Genomic DNA, 21,388 nt, shown 5'->3' with positions numbered 1-21,388 from the left:
GATGATGTGGAACAGAAGAAGGGTCTCCAGGGTCTGCAAGACCTCTAAATACCAGAGAATAAATGACATGCAACACCACTCCTACCAGATGTTGAAATCCTTTAGTGAACTAAAGAACTCAAGCTAATCAACACATGGGTTTCTAACTGTCACCACATGTCCAAATGTCCTCCTGAAGAAGTTGTAGTATTCTCAGGGCCTGTGCATAGTGGGTTCACATAGGGAGCTGGTCTCCTGGCCTACCAGGTCCTTCATGAGGCTCTCTGAGGAAGCTCAGAGAATTGATTTCCATAACGGCTGGACTAGTTTACATTTCTTCCAGCAGTGTAGAAGGGCTCCCTTCTGTGCACATCCTCCCCAGCATTAGTTGTCATTTGTTTCCTTGCATTCAGAGTGGGAATGACATGAAAAACTGTTCAACATCACTGGCTTCAGAAAACTGCAAACTAATGCTGTCCTGCAGCCCACAGGCCTCAGGCTAAATCTTCTTCTTCCTCTCCTTTTTCTCCTCCTCCTCCTCCTCCTTCTCCTCCTCCTCCTCCTCCTCCTCCTCCTCCTCTAAATCTGCTTCTTCTTCTTCTTCAGACAGTTATCCTCTGTTGTGGAATAATCTTTTTGTACACTGTGAAGTTGTGTCTTTACCAAGATACCACCTGATTGGTTTAATAAAGAGCTGAACGGCCAATAGCTAGGCAGGAAGAGGTTAAGTGGACTTCCAGGGACAGAGAAGACTCTGGGAAGCAGAAAGGTGGGGTTGCCAGCCAGACTCAGAGGAGGCAGCACGGGAAGTACAGAGAGCTGAGTGACGAGCCACAAGACAGAGTGTAGATTAAAGAAAGTGGGTTGATTTAAGATGTAAGCGCTAGTTAGGAACAAGCCTAAGCTATAGGCCCAAAGAAAAGTCTGATTCCAATCCTCTTCTACAAAAGACAGAAAAGTCTAAAGGGAATCTCAGTTGTGCCATGATGGAGCCTCAGACCCCTCGGGGGGGGGGGGGGGGGGGAGAAGACGTGAAGAAGGAGAAGAGAGTAGTGAGGGGTGTGTGCAGAGAGCCTTGCTCTCTGGCTTGAGGGCAAAGACTCTGAAGGTATGGCTCTGTAGTCAGATCTGTGTTGCATTATTTTGACAGTGTCAGGTTTCATTTCATACACAAGTTCTTCAGGATTTGGGACTTCTGTTCCCACAGACCCTCTTCCCAGGCTCAGAAGGAGAATGTGGAACAGATGTTGGGCTATATTATAATGCATATATTAAATTAAGAAAGTATATACAATAAAAAGATATGTGATATCTTGGTAGTTTGTGTTTATAAAATTACATGTAAATTAAGTATGTACAATGAAAAGTATCACACACACACACACACACACACACACACACACACACACACACACACTCATTCACAGTTTTCCTGGCTTAAAATTTCCTTTCAAATGCAGGCCATAGAAACTGCAATTTCTCTTTTCTAAAATGGGGCATTGGACCTTGAACTCCTTGCATATTTTCTCTTGGAGCTAACCATAAAGAAAATTGCTGGCTCAGTGTGGTAGTGCATGTATTTAATCCCAGCTCTGGGGTGGCAGAGGGCAGGCAGATCTCTGAATTCCAGCCATCTGGTCTACAGAGTTCTAGGATAGACAGGATAACACAGAGAAACCCTGTTTCAAAAACAAACCAAAACAGAAACAAAACCAACAACAAACAAACCAAAAACCAAACAAAAACAGAAAGCAAGAAAGAAAGAAGGAAGAGAAAAGGAAAGAAAAAGAAAATTTTCTGAACAACCTGTGTAACAGGAGGTTTTAAGACCTTTCACTTCAGGAGAGAGCTGGCTGCACTCCAAGGAGGAAGGAATGCTATACAGAAAAGCCAAGAATGTGGATAGACAGGTTTCTATGGATTTGTCCACGGAGGCTTTTATCATCAGACAGTGATCTTTTTGTCTAGTCATATTCCTACATTGATGTATACACTTCCATCATGGCTATGCAAACGAAGTCTGCATAAGAAAGCCAACAGGACTGCTAAACATGTGGCAGTTCCTCACGTGTGGCCTGATGGAGTGGGCATGGAAGGCCATGTGTCTGGCCCCATCCCTCATCCTATGCAGCGCTCCATCTTTTTTTGTTTGTTTGTTTTTTTCGAAACAGGGTTTCTCTGTGTAACTTTGGAGCCTATCCTGGCACTCGCTCTGGAGACCAGGCTGGCCTTGAACTCACAGAGATCTACCTGCCTCTGGCTCCCGAGTGCTGGGATTAAAGGCGTGTGCCACTAACACCCGGCTCCATCTTTATCTTTGTGCTATCTTTTATAATAAACCAGAAGTGCCTCCCCGAGTTCTGTGATCCACTCGAGGAAATCAATTGCCTGAGGAAGGCTTTACATCACTTCCAGTTTATGGACAGAAACATAGGCAAAGTCACCTGGGCTCACAAGCCTGTGAGAGAGAAGTCAGCAGTGGTAGTTTTGCAGACTGAGCTCTCCTGCTGTGGGATCTGATGCTGTCCCTGGACAGGCAATGACAACTGTGTTGAATGAGAGGCTAATCAGCCGCGGCTGGTTGTGGAGCTGATTGCTTGCTGGTAGAGAGAAAGCCCCGCACCTTTGCCATTGCAGAAGTGATGTGTGGCAAGAAACTGACTTTGTTCACAGAGGATGTCCTCTGGTGTTTGTTGTTCAGATTCCAGTTTTCTTTCCTAAAAACAGTAGATATTCTGTTTTTTTGCTGAAGTATTTGCATAGGTAGAGGCCTGGTGTGTGTGTATGATGTGTGTGTTCCATTGTGTGAGTTCTGGGAGCTGGAGCAGCAACATGGACTTCCTCAGGGGTCATCATACTACTACCATCAATATGAATGTAAATTTTGACCTAGGTAAGCCTGAATGCAGACCTATCAGCACCCTGCTTTGACACTTTGTTCTGTGGAATGACTTGATTCCTTCAGTGACCAAGCAATGTGGGAAACCTTTCTATACATGACAAGGACAAAACAATGGGGTGAGAATCAGCCCTCTTGGGATATGTGTGACCTCAGCAGACAGAAAGAAATATACCAGGTGTTTATCTCACTTATTTTGAGACAGAATCTCAGTTTGTAATCTATGCTGGCATTGAACTCACAGCAATCCTCCTGCCTTAGCTTCCCAGTTTCTGAGATTTCAGAAGTGAGTCACCAAGCCTGTATATACTAAATGTTATAATGTCAGGCAAAAATTGCATATTGTAGACATAGCAGTGTTTTTTACATTTTTTCAAAACAATTTTTGGATCAGTCTGTCTAAAATATTCACTTTGAAAAGTTGGATTCTTGATTTGCCTTAGAATAGTTAACAATGTGACCACATTAGGCCAAAATTATCACAATGTAATTTTGAACTAGTGCCAAATGTCAGTATAGTCTTTGTAAGCCACTTCTTAATCAGTAGCGCTTTGTAATGCCACTCACTTGCATGCTGGGGTTGCATTTATGGCCACAGCAATGTCCTGAGAAATGTCTTAGGCCATCAGCCTGATCCTTTGCCATGATTGAAATTGTGTTCACAGATTTTTCTCCAAGGAGATTTTTCTCTTTATCCTCGAGGTTCCTCTGTATGGTTAACTGCCCTCTGTTGCCTCTAAATTAAGTTCAAATATGTTTGCTAAAGACCCATTTATTTGAAGCAGGAATTTAATAAAAGCACATGTTAAGAAACATACCATGAGTTCTCAAGGTGAGTTTTGTCTTTAGTATTGAATACTTCTTAATACAGGCTTATTCTATCATTTTATTAGCTTAAACACAATATCAGAGTCACGGAGGCAACTGAACTGTTGACTAATGTCATTATGCCATTATTTGTAATTAAGGATGTTGTCAGATAAGAGTCCCAGGGAAGTTCTACTGCACTGAGATAAAAAGAACTGTTGAGGACGTTGGTCACAGGGTTTGTTTCTCAATGCCACTTTGATGGCTGGCACATGCTGTTTTGTAAGTTGTGGGTACTCTTGTATGCCTGTATTTTAGCTGTTGACATGGGGACAGCATCCACCAGGAACAGCCTGCACATAGCTTTCCCTGACTCAGTGTCTACAATGAGAATGGCAATGGTCAACTTGTAAAACCACCTGACAATTTCATAGTCACATGATACATGTTAATCTTAATGAATGGAGGAGACGAAGGTTAGCTCAGAAGTCATTTGGTGAGACAGGTGGTGGAGACCGGACATAGAAAAATCAGAGTAGAACTGAACTGGAAGCTTCCCTCCTGGTTAGCTTTCATAGTACCAGAAGGTGATATGTAGGCATTGTGGGAAGGAAAGTCACTGATGGGCTTAGCTGTGAGCTGTGGGAGCTACAACACCAACTTTCAGGTAGATGTCTCCACTGGTGCAACAGTGTCAGGACTGTCGGGGGCAACTTCTGCTATTTCATTGGATCTGGGGCTGCTCCACTGTAGGGAATTCATGCCTGCTCTGTAAGCATCACCAAAGCCCGTGTCTGTGAGGTCACAGGCTGGCAGGGGATGGGTTGCAGAATCCACTATGGCATTTTACTAAATGCACATGCTGCCATCCCATCTCCTAAACGTTTGTGTTTGTGTCCATAGATTAGTGCTGCTTTCCTCCTTTGTCAGAAAGGCTTTTGCAGTGGGCATCAGTTAATGCAGAGATTCACAACTTGACAAAGGGCTGAGAATAAATGACACTCGGTGCTCAGCCCAAATGGGACATCTGTGTCCACCCCCTCAAGACTCAGGGAACACTGGTTGACGGGTGAGGTGGGAGGAAATTAAGAGGCAAAGTATGGTAAGCAGTGCCACGAAATGCTGTCTTCTGGGCAAGGCCGGCATATTCATGGACTCACGGCAGCCATGGTTACCTATGCGACATTGAGCCATCAATTATCCAGTGTGAGTAGGAGACTGACTCATGAGGTCCCCCCTGGCTGAGGTGCTTTGGCAATTAATGGCTGCCAGGAATTGGGAGACATTTTTCTTCAGTGGCGTAGCCCCTGGTAAGTCACCCATATGTCTGTAAATAACCCCACTGCCATGCTCATGCAAGCAATCCTTACTAATCAATGAGTTGTTAAAACAAACAAAGACATGAAAGTAGGCAGAGGATCAAGAGGGAGACAGAGAGGAGGGGGAGGGGGAGAGAAAGGGTAATGGGGGATGAATATGATCAAGCACATCATATCAGGAATAGAACTGTCAATGAATAAATAAAGGCATTAGAAACAAACCAACAAGCACCAGGAAAAAACAACTACAATGTATATTCAAGAAAATTATCCTCCTATCAAGAATATTATAAGCCTTTTACAGACTGGAAGATAACATGCTAAGGTCATAACAGGGTTTCATTTCCTTCCTTTTGACAAAGACCTGCTTGTGCTGACGTAACCTGGGTCAGTCACTGTGACAACAGGCTGCTCTCAGTCTTTCTCCCCTTGTCTCCCAGCTCTCTATGACCTCTGTCAAAACAGTTGAGGTGAGTCCCAGAGCGTGTCCTGTAAGACAGGCTGAGCTTCTGGAAGGATGAAGCGCACTCTTGAGACATGAGACTGGACAAAGGCTCAAGGGACCACTGTCATGGTCTTTACATGATTTCCTAAGACATCTAGAACAAGCAGCTTTTTCTGAGGGACTTTTGTCCATAATTCTTTTTTGGCAGGCCTGTTTGGATTGTATCTTACAAGAGAGAATCTTGTAATCTCTTTCTGAATCAGAAAGTTCCCCCTTAGTAATCTCATAAGATTTGGGGCTTCTGAAGTTAGGCTTAGATTGTCATCCATGAATGACCTTCTAGGCAGTTAAGGACATTCTGCTTCTAGGGCCAAAAATAGGACTCAGGTCCCTTTCTTCCTTCCTTTCTTCCTTCCTTCCTTCCTTCCTTTCTTTCTTTCCTTCCTTCCTTCCTTCTTCCTTCCTTCCTTTCCTCCTTTCTTTCTCTCTTTCTTTCTTCTCCCTTTCCTCCTCCTCCTCCTTTTTTTTTTTTTTTTGAGTCAGGGTTTCTTGGTAGCTTTGGAGCCTGTCTGGAACTCACTCAGACAGGCTGGCCTCAAACTCACAGAGATCTGCCAGCCTCTGCCTCCCCAATGCTGGGATTAAAGGTGTGCACTACCACTGCGTGGCATCCGGTCCCATTCCTCTGGGCAGTAATAAAGTCTGATTGTTCCAGTCCTTGGTTTTAGAGGGTTGACTTTCAGTGCCTCCCAAATCTGCTAACAACTGGCTGCCTAGCAGTTAGCTTCTGGTTCCATCTGAATGGGAAAGAGCTCTGCTCTAGGACCCTACTTTCCTCAAGGGGTCAGAGCAAAGAAGCTGAGTGTTCACAGTTCTTCTTTCCTTCAGTCTGTGGAAGATGAAGTCAGGCCCAGCACTCAGTCAGGAGCATTTGAAGTGATGGGAGAGCAGAACCTGCCTGCGTTCACCTCTCTTCTGAGGATACGGGAGTGAAAGATCTTTGATCCTGGCCTCATTTTCTCTATTATCCTCAGGCTCTTCATTCTTCTGTAAAAACACATTTCCATGTAGAATTGTTCAAGCTGAAGTTAGAGACAAGCACAGAGAAAAGAATGAACTCTGTGTCTCTAGTCTACAGTGACTGACAGGAGGGGTACACATCACTTGCTTCATTGACAGAATCTGAAGACTAAGGATTTACGTTGTTGTCCATGACATGATGCTTAACTGTTTTTCTTTGTTACAGTAAAAGAACAAATACAGTAGGCATTCCTTATCCACAGCAGTCACAGCCTAAGACCTTGAGTGGATGCCGGACAGTGGAAAGGACTGGACCCCATTTATACAGCATTGATTTTTTTCCTAAACACAATGCTATGATAGCTTAACTTACAAATTAGGAACAATAAAAGATTGACAGTAACCATTAATACAGTTGAACACTTAGAGTAATAAACTCTAACCAAAATGTCTGGGTGTGGTATTTTCTCTCTCACTGCATCCTGTACTGCATCTGTCCTCTCTTTTGGAGTAGATCTTGGGGAACTGAAACTGTAAAGAAATCTTGGGTGAAGAGGCTGCTGCAAATGCAAGTATGTATATGGGAGACCACTGCGCAGGGATGTGTGTTAATGGATGAAAAGTCTACATATACAGACTACTGCACGTGTGTGTGTGTGTGTGTGTGTGTGTGTGTGTGTGTACATGCATAGATGAAGAGACTACTGCACACTTATGTAAAGAGAAGAGCAGTTTTCCTTCAGGTAGTCAGACATTTCTTCTAAATACAAGTAGGACTGTTGAAAAAAAAATCAGACTTATGTGGTAAAACCTTCCAGGATTGGTGTTTGCACTTTCCATAGTCATTCCTACACACACAGACACACAAAAGAGAGAGAGAGAGAGAGAGAGAGAGAGAGAGAGAGAGAGAGAGAGAGAGAGAGAGAGAGAGAGAGAGAACTACAGATACTCTGAGATGGAAGGAATCTTGAGGTCTTTTATTTCAGCTCCTTCATTTCATATCAAATGTCCAGAATCTGGGGTGATGTACCTGCTAACACAGAATGAGACACGTGACTCTCTGATCAGAGCGCTGGAAAGCACTCCATGACCACTTTAAACCTAAGGCAGAGATCTCCAGAGTGTGCAGACTCAGAGTGGTCTGATGGAGGTGCCTACGAGGAGGGAGGATTGGGCAGGGTGAGTTCCCATGGGCTCGCCCAGTGGGGGGGGGGGTGCTGCAAGAGCTCCTTCTGGCCATCAGAGGGCAGGAGCAGGCTATGCAGTCGGGTTGGCAGAGGGCCTGGCAAAGAGATGGATGCCCTCATTTCCTCCCACAGCACAGAAAACAGAGCTTACACATGGATGCTCTTCCTACTGGAAGCTTCTCTCCTAGACTCTCTCTAGACCAAGACGCTTGAAACTCTCAGTGGACTGCCCAGCCTCCCCAGCCTGTTAGGGTAAGCAGTGAAGGGGGCGCTGCTGGTGTCTCAAATGAGACCTCATTCCAGTGCGGTTGTCCTAACACACTCAGCAGCCTTCCCTCTTGATGACATTGCCTGGGGAACAGGACTGCTTGTAACAAATTGTAGTGGAAAGCAGTTAGGAAAAGTCCTGGTGCCCTCAGGGGGACAGTCAATTAGAGGCTCATGTTGGTCTTGGGGGACCCTCCCATCCTGGCTCTTCCCTAACCTACAGGGCTTTTATTCTCAGTCTCATCCCTAAGAACACGCTCTTCACTTTCATGCTGATGCCTGGGATTCCAGCGCTCTGCAGCCGTGGTTCTGCTCAGTGGACACCACTCCCTTTGTTGGCTTATGCAGTCTGAGGCTGTAGATGCCACCAACTCTCCCATTTCTCCCTGATTTTAACTTCAGCCAACTCGTTCTCTTTGAATCAGCACTGGCCTTGTCACTGCTGTCCGTATCCAACGCGCTACTAGGAATCTTCACTTGGATGCCTCAGATAGAAATGTTTACTTTTTTTCCCCAACTTCTTCCCTAAAACTGCTTTATTATTAAAGGGTAACGCCTTCAATGCTATTGTTGATCCACCTTTCTTTATTTTCTCTTCTGTCTGCCGTCCGTCTTGTCAGTAGGTACAACTGTTTTCTGCCCCTTCAGACCACTAGTGCCGGGGCTCCTTGGTGCGTAACTGCTGCTACCACTACCACTTAGTCTGCCTGGACAGCCTTGGCCTTGAGCTCTGCTTCTACTCTTGGTCTCACACCAAGAAGCAGGAAGAATCCTGTCAGAAGATAACCCAGATCATGCAAATAGGCTCAGAATCCTCTACTGTGTCTTCATTAACTCAAGCAAATGTGGGGATGCTTATAAGTAATTTCTCCTATACTTCTTTTTTTTTTAAACGTTTGACATTTTATTAAATAAGCTCCAAAATTACATACAAATCAAAGGAGTAAGAAACAATAGATACTCAGCAAATTGCCCCTTGGTGGCATCGTCAATGTGGTGTGGCATAGCTGTGGCGCTGCCATGGCCCCCCCAACCGTGGCAGTACAGGAACACCTCTACCCCTTCAACATCAGTTTTCCAAACCATCAGACTGCCATTCATTGCCATCCCTTTGCTTACCACTTAACATATAGAGAACGCACTGCAATCAATAGACTAATGAGCCAAGCGCTTTATTGATGCAGCAGGCACTTTACAATGAACCCCAGAGAGCCCGTCTTCTCTGGGAAGACAGCGTGTCTGTACCATCTCTCAGGTGTTTTCACTTCGGAACCCAGGCTCTCCTTTTCACAGCAGTCCTTGGATCTGTACCTGCCCAAATAGCCCCTCCCCATTTCAAACAGACAGTGCCTACAGGCACACCTCACATATTCAGTCCAGTCAGTGTGACAGTCAAGTGTCAATTCTGTGTTACTCTATAATAAAGGCAGACACCAATCCTGCAAAGAATTTAGGAAACAATAAGACAATTTCTCCCTCCGCCTTAAAAGCAAAATACATTTCAGCAGATATGTTTCCTGAAATATACAGTTGGGAGTTCAGGAATATGGTCCATTACCAGTCCCTTCTTCACCAGCCTGGGCATCCAAAATTCTTCTTAAGGTAACATGATTCTTTTTTAAAAAGTCTTTCTTGCTGTAAGAACTCTTCTAATGGAACCTAGTCCTCCTACAGCTATGGCCTTTTCATGCCACTGGAGTAACACTGCACTGCTATTTTCTGTGGGCTTCTCAAACCCCTTATAAATGTACTTCATTAACAAGTCAATGCCATTTCTGTCCAGTGACTACACAGCCTGCTCAATTTCACTGCTCTTAAAGTTTGTACTTTCAGCACTACACCCTAGGCTCGGTCCTTCACAGCTTGATTCTTGGTGTTGATTGGAGAGTTCCGCAAGGCTGCATGGATGCCCGAAGCATGGCCCCTTGCCACAGGAGCCTGTCCACCTCGGCCGAATAGGGGCCTGGCTTGCCAGCCGCCGCCACCTATTCCTGCTCGTCAATGAATTTGTTCTGGTCAAACTCGCCGATGTCCACCTGATGAAAATGTGAGGACAGTGTGTTCCGGGCCATGGCCGGAGCTCGGAGCTGCCCAGCCGGCTAGATCCCACTGCCCTCCACACAGGCTCTGCTCGGGGCTGGGGTCTCCTATACTTCTACTTCTTAGGAAGAAAAAGATCTGTTGTCTTTCTCATTCTCCATTCTTATGTCTGCTCTCTGCTGTTTTTGAGAGACCCAGGCTTATTCTCCTTTCTGACATTTCTCCCTGGATGTGTGAAGAAAGAGCTAATCCAGGTCTTTATGATCTGTGCTTAAATGTCACCCGTGTTGTGTCTTGGGTGTAGTTAGAAATTAAAAGTTAATTCCTGTCATGAAATATTAATGGAGTAGACATGTGTAAGACCTTCAGAAGGTGTTTCTGATTAGCTAAGTTCATTGGAGTGGGATCCCGTGACTGAATGGATCCTCGTAGCTTTAAAGAAGAGGGACAGAGGCCAGCTTTGCAGATATTAGAAAACCATGTAACCCAGCCTGTGAGAAAATGCTGAAGCAAATTGCAAGTCAATGTTTAAAAACAGACCCTGCTGAGAAGGGTCTGTGCCTTCCCTGTGCGTGGATCGTGGAATGAGGGACTGGTTGTGGGACTTGAGGTCATTCTTGAGGTGTCCATTCTATTATTTTTTCTTTTTTTTGGTTTTTCGAGACAGAGTTTCCCTGTGACTTTGGAGGCCATCCTGGAACCAGCTCTTGTAGACCAGGCTGGTCTCGAACAGAGATCCCCCTGCCTCTGCCTCCCAGTGCTGAGATTAAAGGTGTGCGCCACCATCACCCGGCTCATTCTATGTTATTAACTCAGGACTCTTGGAAGGAAAAGCAGTCTCAGAAGAACCCCACCTTGTGTTCGCTCAGTGCCACCATCTTTCACTGTTCTCAAGTGCTGTGGTCTCAGGTGCTCAGACTGAGACTGACTGAGGAATTCGGTGTTGGGTCTAAGGACAGCAGCCACATTTGAATGCTTCTTACACCTCAGCCCCTATAGCAACTAAAATAAAAATTCCGCCAGGACAAAGAAAGGTGAAAGGATGAGTGACCAATAAGGGAAAGTCAGAAGGAGCCCACATGGCAGGCAAGAGGGGGAAAGACGCATTAATGGTCCAAGGCTGAGGAGCAGAGTGGACTCTTGAGCATCACATGTGTTGTATTTGATTTATTTTAATAAATACCATTAATTAGATGACCATGATGTATCAGGCAGTGGTGTGTGGGGCTGCAGTTAGCCTTTGTGAGCCTAAGGCTCTCAGGAAGAAAGTAATATGATTCAGTCCATAATTCTTCCAGGAAAGTCTTCTGTGACCTCTTGGGTTCAGGAACTACACTTCCAGAACCACTTTCCTTCTCCTTATATCCTCTTCCTGTGTGTTTTTGAAAACTTACTTTGTGATTATATTATGAGTATATGTGTTCCTGTAAGATGGTCAGTTCCATGAGAGCAGAGCTTGAGTGCGTGTGTGTGTGTGTGTGTGTGTGTGTGTGTGTGTGTGTGTGTGTGTGTGTGTGCATGTGTGTAGGGTAGACAAATTCTTCTACTGTTAAAGAGTGTAATACAGCATCATCAGATGTTATGTTAACAGTGCAAAACCATGGAAAGCTTATGCTGTCTTCCCAGTAAAAATGTTAAATCCTTACCTCTTTTAAAGCAATAGTACAGAAATGTCGTATGGAATCTAGATGATATTTTGGCAGAAAACCAAATAAGATGCATATTACTTAGTGAAGCAACAAGTTGATTGGTTGTTTCTAAATAGTGATTCATTGGGCAATTGTTTTTGCTAAATTTTCAGGGAACATTGATAATCAATCTGTAGCTCATAGGCTGTTACAGTTTATGCTAATGCATTTTTCACATTCCCCCAAAATAGTAAGGAGCAGTCCCATGAAAAAATACTATGTCAATTTTTACTGATGGTTCTAATATAAGAGCAGCTTATATTATAAATGGCAAAAAATATGTGGAACAGACGGCTCCCACCACAGCTGAGGTAATCAAGTTACAAGCTGTTACAGTGGTCTTTCATCATCTAATAAAATGATTCATTTAATTTGTATACTAATCATCATTATGTTTTTAAAGCTCTTTAAGACAATTCAGTACATAGGAACTAATAATGATCAGGTTAAAAATGTTATTTGAACAAATTCAAAATGCTATTCACCTAAAAAAAATTGCCATGTTTCATGGGTCACATTAGGAGCCCATTCAGGTCTATCCCTGCCTACTATCTAAAGGAAACGAGTCAACAGACTGATTAATAAAATTGGTTGATTTGTCTCAGGTAGAGAGAACTCTACAGTCTCATAACTTTCATCATTAAAATAACAAAAGCCTAAGAAAACAATTTGGTTTAATTAGAGAGACTGCTCCTCAAAATTGCCAAACAATGAGGTGTACCCACAATGTTTATCTGTAACTAATTTAGGAATGAAGTTTTAATAATTGGTCTTTTTACCTTATTCTAGCTCCAAACCCTACACTGTCTCAAGAGTAAGTGAAGTAGGAAAGGGTCCCACCTTCCTCCCCAACACCCTCAGGCCAATGTTTCTGAATGCAAGGTTCTCTCTCAGAATATAACACTGGGAACCCATGAGCAAGTGGCTCTTGCTGATCACATCATGGGTCCTCCAGGGACCCTGTTGGTCCACAAACTCTTCTGTTGTAGCTGTCAGGCCCTTCCCTTTCCAATCACTTATCTGTAAGAAGCATGATTTATATAATTCAACAAAACAAAGCATTGGAGTCATCCTAAGCTACAAGAGACCCTGTTTCAAGATATGTCCAACCAAAACACATTGCACTCATTCCCCAAACCAAGGAAGCATAGGGTTAATGAAAACAAAACCAAGAAGCATAGGGTTACTTCAAGAAAGTATGACACTCATTCAAACATATACTATATTAAGCAATTTATATGACTTGGTAGATTCTAAATACTTTAGTTCTATTTTTTTGTTTGTTTTTGTCTTTCGAGACAGGGTTTCTCTGTGTAGCACTGGATGTCCTGGAACTGACTCTCTACACCAGGCTGGCCTCTAACTCAGATATCCTTCTGCCTCTGCCTCCTGGGTGCTGGGATTAAGTGGTGTGTGCCATCATTGCCCAGCAAGTGCTGACAATTTTGAGTATAAAATGACACCATGATCCCAATATGTATGTGGATGAGGGTGGGGCTACAGCAAGGTGGCTCAACCAGTTAAGGGCCTTCCTATTCAGGTCTGGCAATCTGAGTTTATCCCTTTAACCTATGTAAAGGTGGAAAAAGAAAATTATTCCACAAACTGACCTGTGACCTCCACATCCTTCCCATACTACCAAACAAAAATTTAAACAAGGGCTGAAGAGATGACTCAGTTGTTATGAGCACTGGATGCTCTTGCAGAAGACCCAGGTTTCTTCCCAGCCTCTGTATGGCAGCTCACAACCATCTATAACTTATCCAATGCCCTTACCTGGCCTCTGTGAACACAAGCCACAAACATGGCGCACGCACATCCATGCAGGCAAACACTCACACAAGTAAAAATTTTGCTTTAAACAAAAGACTATTGGAGTGTTGGCCTAGTTGGTAAAGTGTTTGCCACATAAACTCCTTAGAATCCTTTGGGGAATGCTGGGGTAGTGTGTACATGTAATCTCCTTCCTTCAGGGAAGAGCCCCCACACAAAGGGTTTACAAAACTTCATAGAGTGCCTCCCTCTATGGACCAAGTGCTCAAACACATGTGCCTATGGAGAACATTTCACATTCAAATCCTAACACCCAGCAATGTGTGGCAGGATCAGAATCTCTGCTAGGAGGCTCTGAGAGACTCTTGAGGGAAGCTGTGAAGGTGAAGCCTGTTTCAGTGAAGACCTCAGGGTCATGGTGATGCTTGGATCATGGTGTTATTCTTTTGTTTAAGCTGCAGCTGCTAATATAAAGAAAGGAACAACGGATAAACAACCCACGTGGAGTTTATTTACCAGAAGAGGGGAAAGGGGGGATGGGCAGTCAGCCAAACCTAGAGGAGCCGAAAGGAAGAGAGAGCGAGGGGTGTGGGGCAGGACCTTTTAAAGGGAAGGTTGCATATGCGCAGTAGGGCAAAGGTCGAAAGGCATGGCAGGTAGTGAGTGCCCCGTTGTTAGGGGGCGGGGTTAGGGTCATCCAGGTGTTTTGTTCTTATACATGGGACATTTGTTGAAAATAGCCACAAATATGGGATGGTGGCAGCTCAAGAGATACTGTGTGTGTTATTCTTTTGTTTAAAAAGAAGAAAAGAGAAATGCTGAGACATGAGGTGGGAATGAAAGGTTCAGGCATTATGCTGGCCTGCCCCTGTTACCTGGTGGAACAGGCAGTACCCTGGTCAGCCCAAGGTTCCATGGGAACTAAGTCTGCACGCAGGTGCAGAGGACCCCTTTAAAAAGACAGATCCTTGCCCATTTACTCTCTGTCTGTTTCCTCTCGGCTTCCTCGCTGTTTCCTCTCTACTCTCTCTCTCGCCTATATGCTCTGCCTCTCTTCGGCGACCGGCCATAGGGCTCCGGTAATTCGTGAGTCTGAGGTGGATCAAGCCTGAAAATAGTGGGCGAGAAAGAAGGAGCAAGACCAAGTGATTTTTCTCTTGTCAAGGTCTGAACTTTATTGAAACCAAGGGGCTTTTAAAGAAAAGGGGGGAAGCATAGAAAAAGGAGGTGGGGGGAGGAATGAATGTTGATTGCTCTCAGGCCAGGGCAGGTATTCAGAATCTCCTGTGTTTATCTCAAGCACTAATCTAAGGAAGTGGGGGGGAGGAATAGGGGTTAATTGCTTCTCAGGCCAGGTCCCAGAACCTAAGGGGTCCCCAGGCTTGTGTAAATGAGGACTTTGGATCTAACCAAGGCTGGCCCCTGACAATGGACTTCAGACTTCTGAACAGTGCTGGACTATTAGAGACCATGGGGACATTTGAAGCTGGACCACATTGAAGGCAGAGTTTGTTTTCCTCGTGGTCCCACAGCCATTTAGCACCAAATGAACACACAGAGGCATCTATTAATTAGAAACTGTTTGGCCGATGGCTTAGGCTCCTTACTGGCTAGCTCTCTCTTAATTATTAACCCATAACTACTAATCTATGTATTTCTACATGGTTTTTATCTGGCCGGAGAACTTCCGGCATCCCATCTTCCCAACATGGTGTCTGCTCTGGTGGCTTCTCTCTGCGTCCTCTCCCCAGGATTCTCCTCATCTTGTAGCCCTGCCTATACTTCCCGTCTGGTTACTGATCAATCAGTGTTTTATCCATCAACCAGTAAGAGAAACATATATACAGAATGACATTCCTCGTCACCTGTGATCTGAAGAAAGCTCTCAAACTTCTCTTCAGTGAACAGAGAAAGGACCAGTGAGATGGCTCAGCAAATAAAGGCACTGCTACTGAACCCGATGACTGAAGGTTGCCTCCAGAACCCATATGTTAGAAGGAGGGCAGCAAATTCTGCAAATTGTCCTCTGACCTCCACACACATACCATGGCTTGTGTACACTCACCAGCACAATAAATCTAAATCTTTAAAACAAAACAAAATTGCAAAGAATCCTAAATCAATGCATGATGTTTTCTTGATCCTGGCAAAATGGAATCACTTCTACTTCCTAAATAGAAGAAAAACCTTAATGTTGATTTTCCTGCCTTTTTAAAGAATTCCCTGTCTATAAAGAATAAGACATTGTTTGTCTACTGTTTTAAATACGGAGACTAATATCAAGTCCTCTGATTGCTGGTTTTGTCCTAAACTGAAGAGAAAAAAAATGGAACAACTGTCCTGTCCTTTAGAGGCTCCTAGTCAGTGCTTAGAAAATGGTTCACACTAAGCCTCAGATTCAGGTTTTATGTACTTTTTGTGCAAGGAAACCATCAACAGTCCTGGAAACAGCCCAAGATCTAAATATTCAAATTGGAAGGTTGATCTCTCAGGGTGTGACTTTGAGCTAGAAGGCCACCTGAATTTCTTGGTGGGAGGTGGGCTGGGGTGAGGTATTTTTTTCTCAGGCTGGATTCAGGCTGAGCCTTCTTAACTGAACTTCCTGGTCCTGGGGTAGAACTGTTCTCCTAGTGACCATTCTTAATCTGCCTTAATAGCTGCCCTACTGGGGAAAACTCTTTGCATTCTTATGCCAGAGTAACAGGTTTATGTTACCATGCCATCACAGCAAAGGCTACTCAAGACATGTCCCACAATTCAATCTCCTCACTGTTATCATTTGGAACTTGCAGCATCATGTCCCCTCCAGTACATAAGGACAATTATTTCCTTAGAGACTACAGCTCTTCTGTTGGGTGTTGGGGAACATGGGAACCTGTATCTCACCTCTATATCTTTGTTTTTGAAATCCATCCGGGTCCAGCACCACCTACTACTGTAAGCTTAGAGAACATTCGATACTTCTTATGTGAACAAAGATATTTTCTGTCCTGCCTGGATGTGAAGTGGCTGTATTTTGTTTGTTTGTTTGTTTTTGCTTTTGCTTTTTTTGTTTTTTTGAGACAGGGTTTCTCTGTAGCTCTGTCCTGTTACTCTCTTAGTTGACCAGACTGGCCTCAAATTCACAGAGATCCACCTGTCTCTGCTTCTTGAGTGCTGGGATGAAAGGCGTGCACCTTCATCCCACACTGAAGTGGATTTATTTTTGTGCCCATCTGTTGTGAGGCATCCACCAGAGAAGACCACTGGGATATGGGCTCAAAGCCGATAGGAAGTCTTTATTAGCCTACAAATGATCAACACAGAGTGTTGGTACCTGAGTTCAGTCCTGATCCTTTCTCAGGGTGAACTTTTAAACACACACACACACACACACACACACACACACACACACACACACACATATCCTAGGTTGATACACCTCATTTAGTAAGAACACTCAGCCAGAAGAATCAGACAGACAGGCAGGCACAGTTAGACAGTAAGGCACACCATACACACACACACATACACACACACATCCAGATGAGTATGCAAAGGTGTTTATTGAGTAGAAAAGCTCTGTTCAGCTAACTTTGAAGGGAGAATCTGGGCAGGTTTCACAGGACAGGTGTTGACGGCAGTGCAGACAGAGGAACTGGCTCTGTACTAGTAGGATTGTGTAAGTGGCAGACACAGATTGAAGGTACAAAGCGCTGGTGGTGGAGCTAAAATATCCCATCCAAGTGAACTGGAACCACTGGATAAATACGACTGTCTTGTGCCCTTCTATAGTCACAAGCAATTCTGTAGAACTTTGTTGCTGGTGTCGTTTGGAGTTGTAAGGTTGCAGACAGTTAAAGGTACCCGAGTTATGCTATTATGACAATTTGTAAGACCATTACGGCAAGTAGTATTTCTTCTGCCACACACACGAACAACAGCAGCAAATCGTGTATGAAGAAAAGTATTCATGCCCTTGCAACGTCCTGTATAACGGTTAACCCTCTGCATTGCTGTAGTACATTGAGGGTTGGTCATATTTAAATGCTGGACTGCAAACCACTGGGAAGGGGTTAAACCCCTTGGGATCTGGAATGAAGCCTTGTCAACCATTATGACAAATCCCAGCAGCAGCAGGAGACAAAGTCGGGACTCAAGCAGCTTCACACCCATGTTTCCTGTGAGAGCAGAAGAGAAGTAACTACTCCCCCTCTTGGCTGTTTTTCCTATCTCCTCCTGAAGGCCCTCTGCTGGCACTGTGAGCTCACAGTTCCATTTCTCCTGACACTGCCCCATCCCTGCCCCTCCTGTCCCAGTCCCAGAGCTCAGTGTCTTACCTAGTCTATGTTGTGGCTCCTGTGAGAACACAGTCCTGGTTGTCCTGGAAATTGGGGATGATGGGTGAGCTGCGTTTGGTGCCATACATATAGAGCAGCCCTGTGGGTGGAGCTGGCAGAGTCAGGTGTCTGAAGTCTTCAACACGTAGAACCCACAGACTGGCACATTGCCTCGTTGTGCAATCAGCCTTCAGTTTCTTCACTTGGCCAAGCAATGGATGCACCAAAGAGCAGTGCTGTTAGCTCTGTTGTAAGGAATCTAATTCCAAGTCATCTTGTGCAGGGCAGAGTTGAAGTCTGAACTCTACATAAAATCTCTGTATCGCCTGATAATTGACTGAGGATTTTGTGAGTGTGACTGTGTTACAGACAGACCATGTTCCTAATAGCCTGGTTCAGTGCTTAGAGAAAACAGAGCCTTGGAAAACCAGATTCATAAAAGATGTTTACATTTCTGTCTCTCAATTTTAACATAATACGATGTTGAGGTCTGGAAAAGTCTCAGTGGTTAAAGGGGCCTTGCTGTTCTTCCAGACACCTGTTCCAGAGGACTCAAGTTTGTTTATCACCCATGTTACACACACACACACACACACACACACACACACACACAAACACAGGGGCAAGATATACATACACACACTCAACCCCCCTACATACACTGATGCCAACACATAAGTTAAAGTTAACAAATGAACTTTAAAAATCGTATTCAGAAACAACAACAAAAATTGTACTAATACATGCTTCATAATATTTTTCTGATTATTTTTGTATAAGATTCCTTTGTACATTTCAAACTACCCACATCTGCCTCTGGAATTAGTACAAATGATCTAGTTTTACACTCAGGACCTTCAGGAGACCATCTCTTCATCTAAAATGCCCTAACATAAGCCAACATTAATGAAAATACACTAAACTTACTGTGAATTTGTATGTGTTTGTCTTTGTTCCGGGATTTGAACCTGGGCTCTGTGCATTTAGATAAATGCTCTGACAATGAGCCACCCCCAGTGCCACGTGGATATGAGTTTTGGTTTCAAGAGAATACACACCTCTATAATTCTTTTGCTATTGAAACTTCCTTTGCATTCCAATCAGTGGCACATTGACAGACCTGGCCATATTTCTCGTGTGAAGTACAACCAGTACTTCACAATTAAATTATAACTTCGTAATAAGTATTTTTTAACATGACGAACATTGTAAGATATTGTCTCAAGAAGTATTACCACAGTTGCCATAAAAATCACAGTATTTTGCTGTCCCACTTGATGGACATCTCTTTTTGCAGTTTCCATTTGTTAGAGTGGATGTCTAACACCTGGAATTTCTTCAACCTGGGATACAGTTGTGGTGACTGCTCTTAACCAGCCGACTGGACACAGCTCTGCCAAGTACAGGATCTGTCCATGAAAAGACAGTGCACAGCACTTCTAACATTGTCATAATAACCTGTTTTTTAGGGACTGATCATTTGCAATTTCTTAGGATGTATTGGGTCTGGGTCTTGATCTGTATTCTAGGTTTGGTTTGAACTTGCTTGGAAGCCCAGATTGGATTCCAACTTGCCATCCTTCTGCTTTACCCTCCCGAGTGCTGGGGTTAGAGACTTGCAGACCACACCAGCTTATGAGCCGGATTGTAAGTATCTTTGAAAGACTCATGCAATAAATGCTTGCTCACAGCCTGTGGTGCTGTTGTGGATGGTAACCTTTGGAGGCAGGACTCAGCAGAAAGAAGTTATGACACTGTGGGCATGTTCTTGAAGAGCACATAAGGGACCCCAGGTGCCCTTTTATGTCCTCTTGTCTTCTGCTACTAACTGGGCAGCTTTGCTTAGCATGAACTTCCCACCATGCTCTCCTCCCTACCACAGACCCCAAACAAGGGAACCAACTCTCTGTGGATTGATATCCTTGAAACTAGGAATCCAACTGAATCTTTGCTTCTTTCAAGCCATTTGTCTCAGGTGACTATCAAACAGTGGAAAGCTGATTTGCACAATGATGCAAGTTAAGTATAATTTATTTCCAAAAGCTCAAAGTACATTTGATGCATGGGGCTCTAAGAATGTCTTCTTCATGTTATGGGGCCTCCTACATATCTCCTCAGAAGGCTACTGAACAAAAGATCTTGAACTTGTTTGTTGATCAGGATTCTGCAATTACACAGAATCCAGAGGGTGCTCAGAGGCAGACAGGGTTCTGGGTTGTTGGTATCTGTGAAGGGCCCTGCATCTTCCTTGTGCACTCAGGATTCTGGTGAGTGACTCCATGCATGGAACTTACAGGTGGAGCCCTATGTCACCTGTCACTCTACATTTGCTGTGGGTGATTGGAACTACCCCATTGGCTGTAGTCAGGTACAGCAAGTCTTCACTTTGGGAGCCATGATTGGTGCCACTGAAGATGTTTGTGGTACTCATTGAGGGTGTCTGTCACACTCCATGTAGTGGTGAAAGATACAATGGATGGTGTGATACTCTGGCCGCAGCCTGGCTGTCAGTCCCATTGATTGGGATTTTAATTGGAATGACATTGAATCTGCAGGTCAGTCTGAAAAAAAAAACTGTATATATGTTTTTATTTATCTAAGCATTGACCCTTCCATTTAACGGAGGCAGAATTGTTGGGCTCCAGATCGTCTGCAGTTCCTTTATCAAGCACTGACACTCATGTAATCCCTTGAATAAGAAAAAGTGCAGGTATAAGACAGATCCTAGGAGGAATGTCCTCCAGGGCAAAACAAGGCCACAAGGACAGGAAGTGCAGAAGAAGAACTCAGATAAGGATGACATAGAGACTCTTTCTCAAGCTCTGCTTGTATTGAGATCTCTAGTAGATTGTTAAATCATATATAAACAGCAGTGGGAAGAAATGACAATTGTTCATTCTTGAAGAGAACCCAGAGTTTTGTGTCTCTGTCTACCATTACTTACTCCCAGGTCCCTGTGATGCCAACAGCTGTGCTGGCAGAATACATACCTATCTATCATTAAGCTTTCATAAATGTGAACCCAATGTCCAAATTGTATTGTGAATCATATCAGTGTAAAGTTTCATTTTTCTAATGCTGTGCTGGGCCTCAGAAAACATTCCTCCACAATGGTTCTGGCATATTGACTATCAGCCATATGTCTTAAGAACCTGCAGAAGAAGGAGTTGCCTGGAAAGTGACCACTTCATAAGAGAAAGTCCCTTCTATAAAGGATGCTTCCATTCCCAGCTGTGCTCATCAGGAATGCAACTGTGCTGAGACACTGTTTGTGATCTGAGGGATTTGTGTTTGGAACAAGACAACAGTGCTCACTACACCTCCTTCCCTCGATAACTCATCTCCAAACCCACTAAGCCCCAAGTTTCTTGTGTGTGTGTGTGTGTCTATATAGCTCAGGATTTTATATAGGCTTGATGTACTGGCTGGTTTTGTGTGTCAACTTAAGACATCTGAGAGGAAGGAGCCTCAGCTCAGGAAATGCCTCCCTGAGGTCCAGATGTAAGGTATTTTCTAATTTAGTGATCAATAGAGGAGAGTCCAGCCCATGGCAGGTGTGCCATCCCTGGGCTTCTGGTCCTGAGTTCTATAAGACAGTGCGGGAGCAAGCCATGACGAGCAAACCATGGCCTCCATGGCCTCTGC

General features: G+C 44.1%; 2 pseudogenes; both read right to left on the bottom strand.

The window, feature by feature from the left end:
* Positions 1 to 9,537: 9,537 nt before the first annotated feature.
* Positions 9,538 to 9,995, bottom strand: LOC100753099 (annotated as a pseudogene).
* Positions 9,996 to 17,131: 7,136 nt separating this feature from the next.
* Positions 17,132 to 17,579, bottom strand: Ear30 (Ear7 pseudogene; annotated as a pseudogene).
* Positions 17,580 to 21,388: the final 3,809 nt, after the last annotated feature.

The sequence above is a fragment of the Cricetulus griseus genome (assembly GCF_003668045.3).
Source record: "Cricetulus griseus strain 17A/GY chromosome 1 unlocalized genomic scaffold, alternate assembly CriGri-PICRH-1.0 chr1_1, whole genome shotgun sequence".
Taxonomy (NCBI): Eukaryota; Metazoa; Chordata; class Mammalia; order Rodentia; family Cricetidae; genus Cricetulus; species Cricetulus griseus.
The sequence above is the reverse complement of the archived record's forward strand: the minus strand, read 5'-3'. Positions and strand labels throughout refer to the sequence as shown.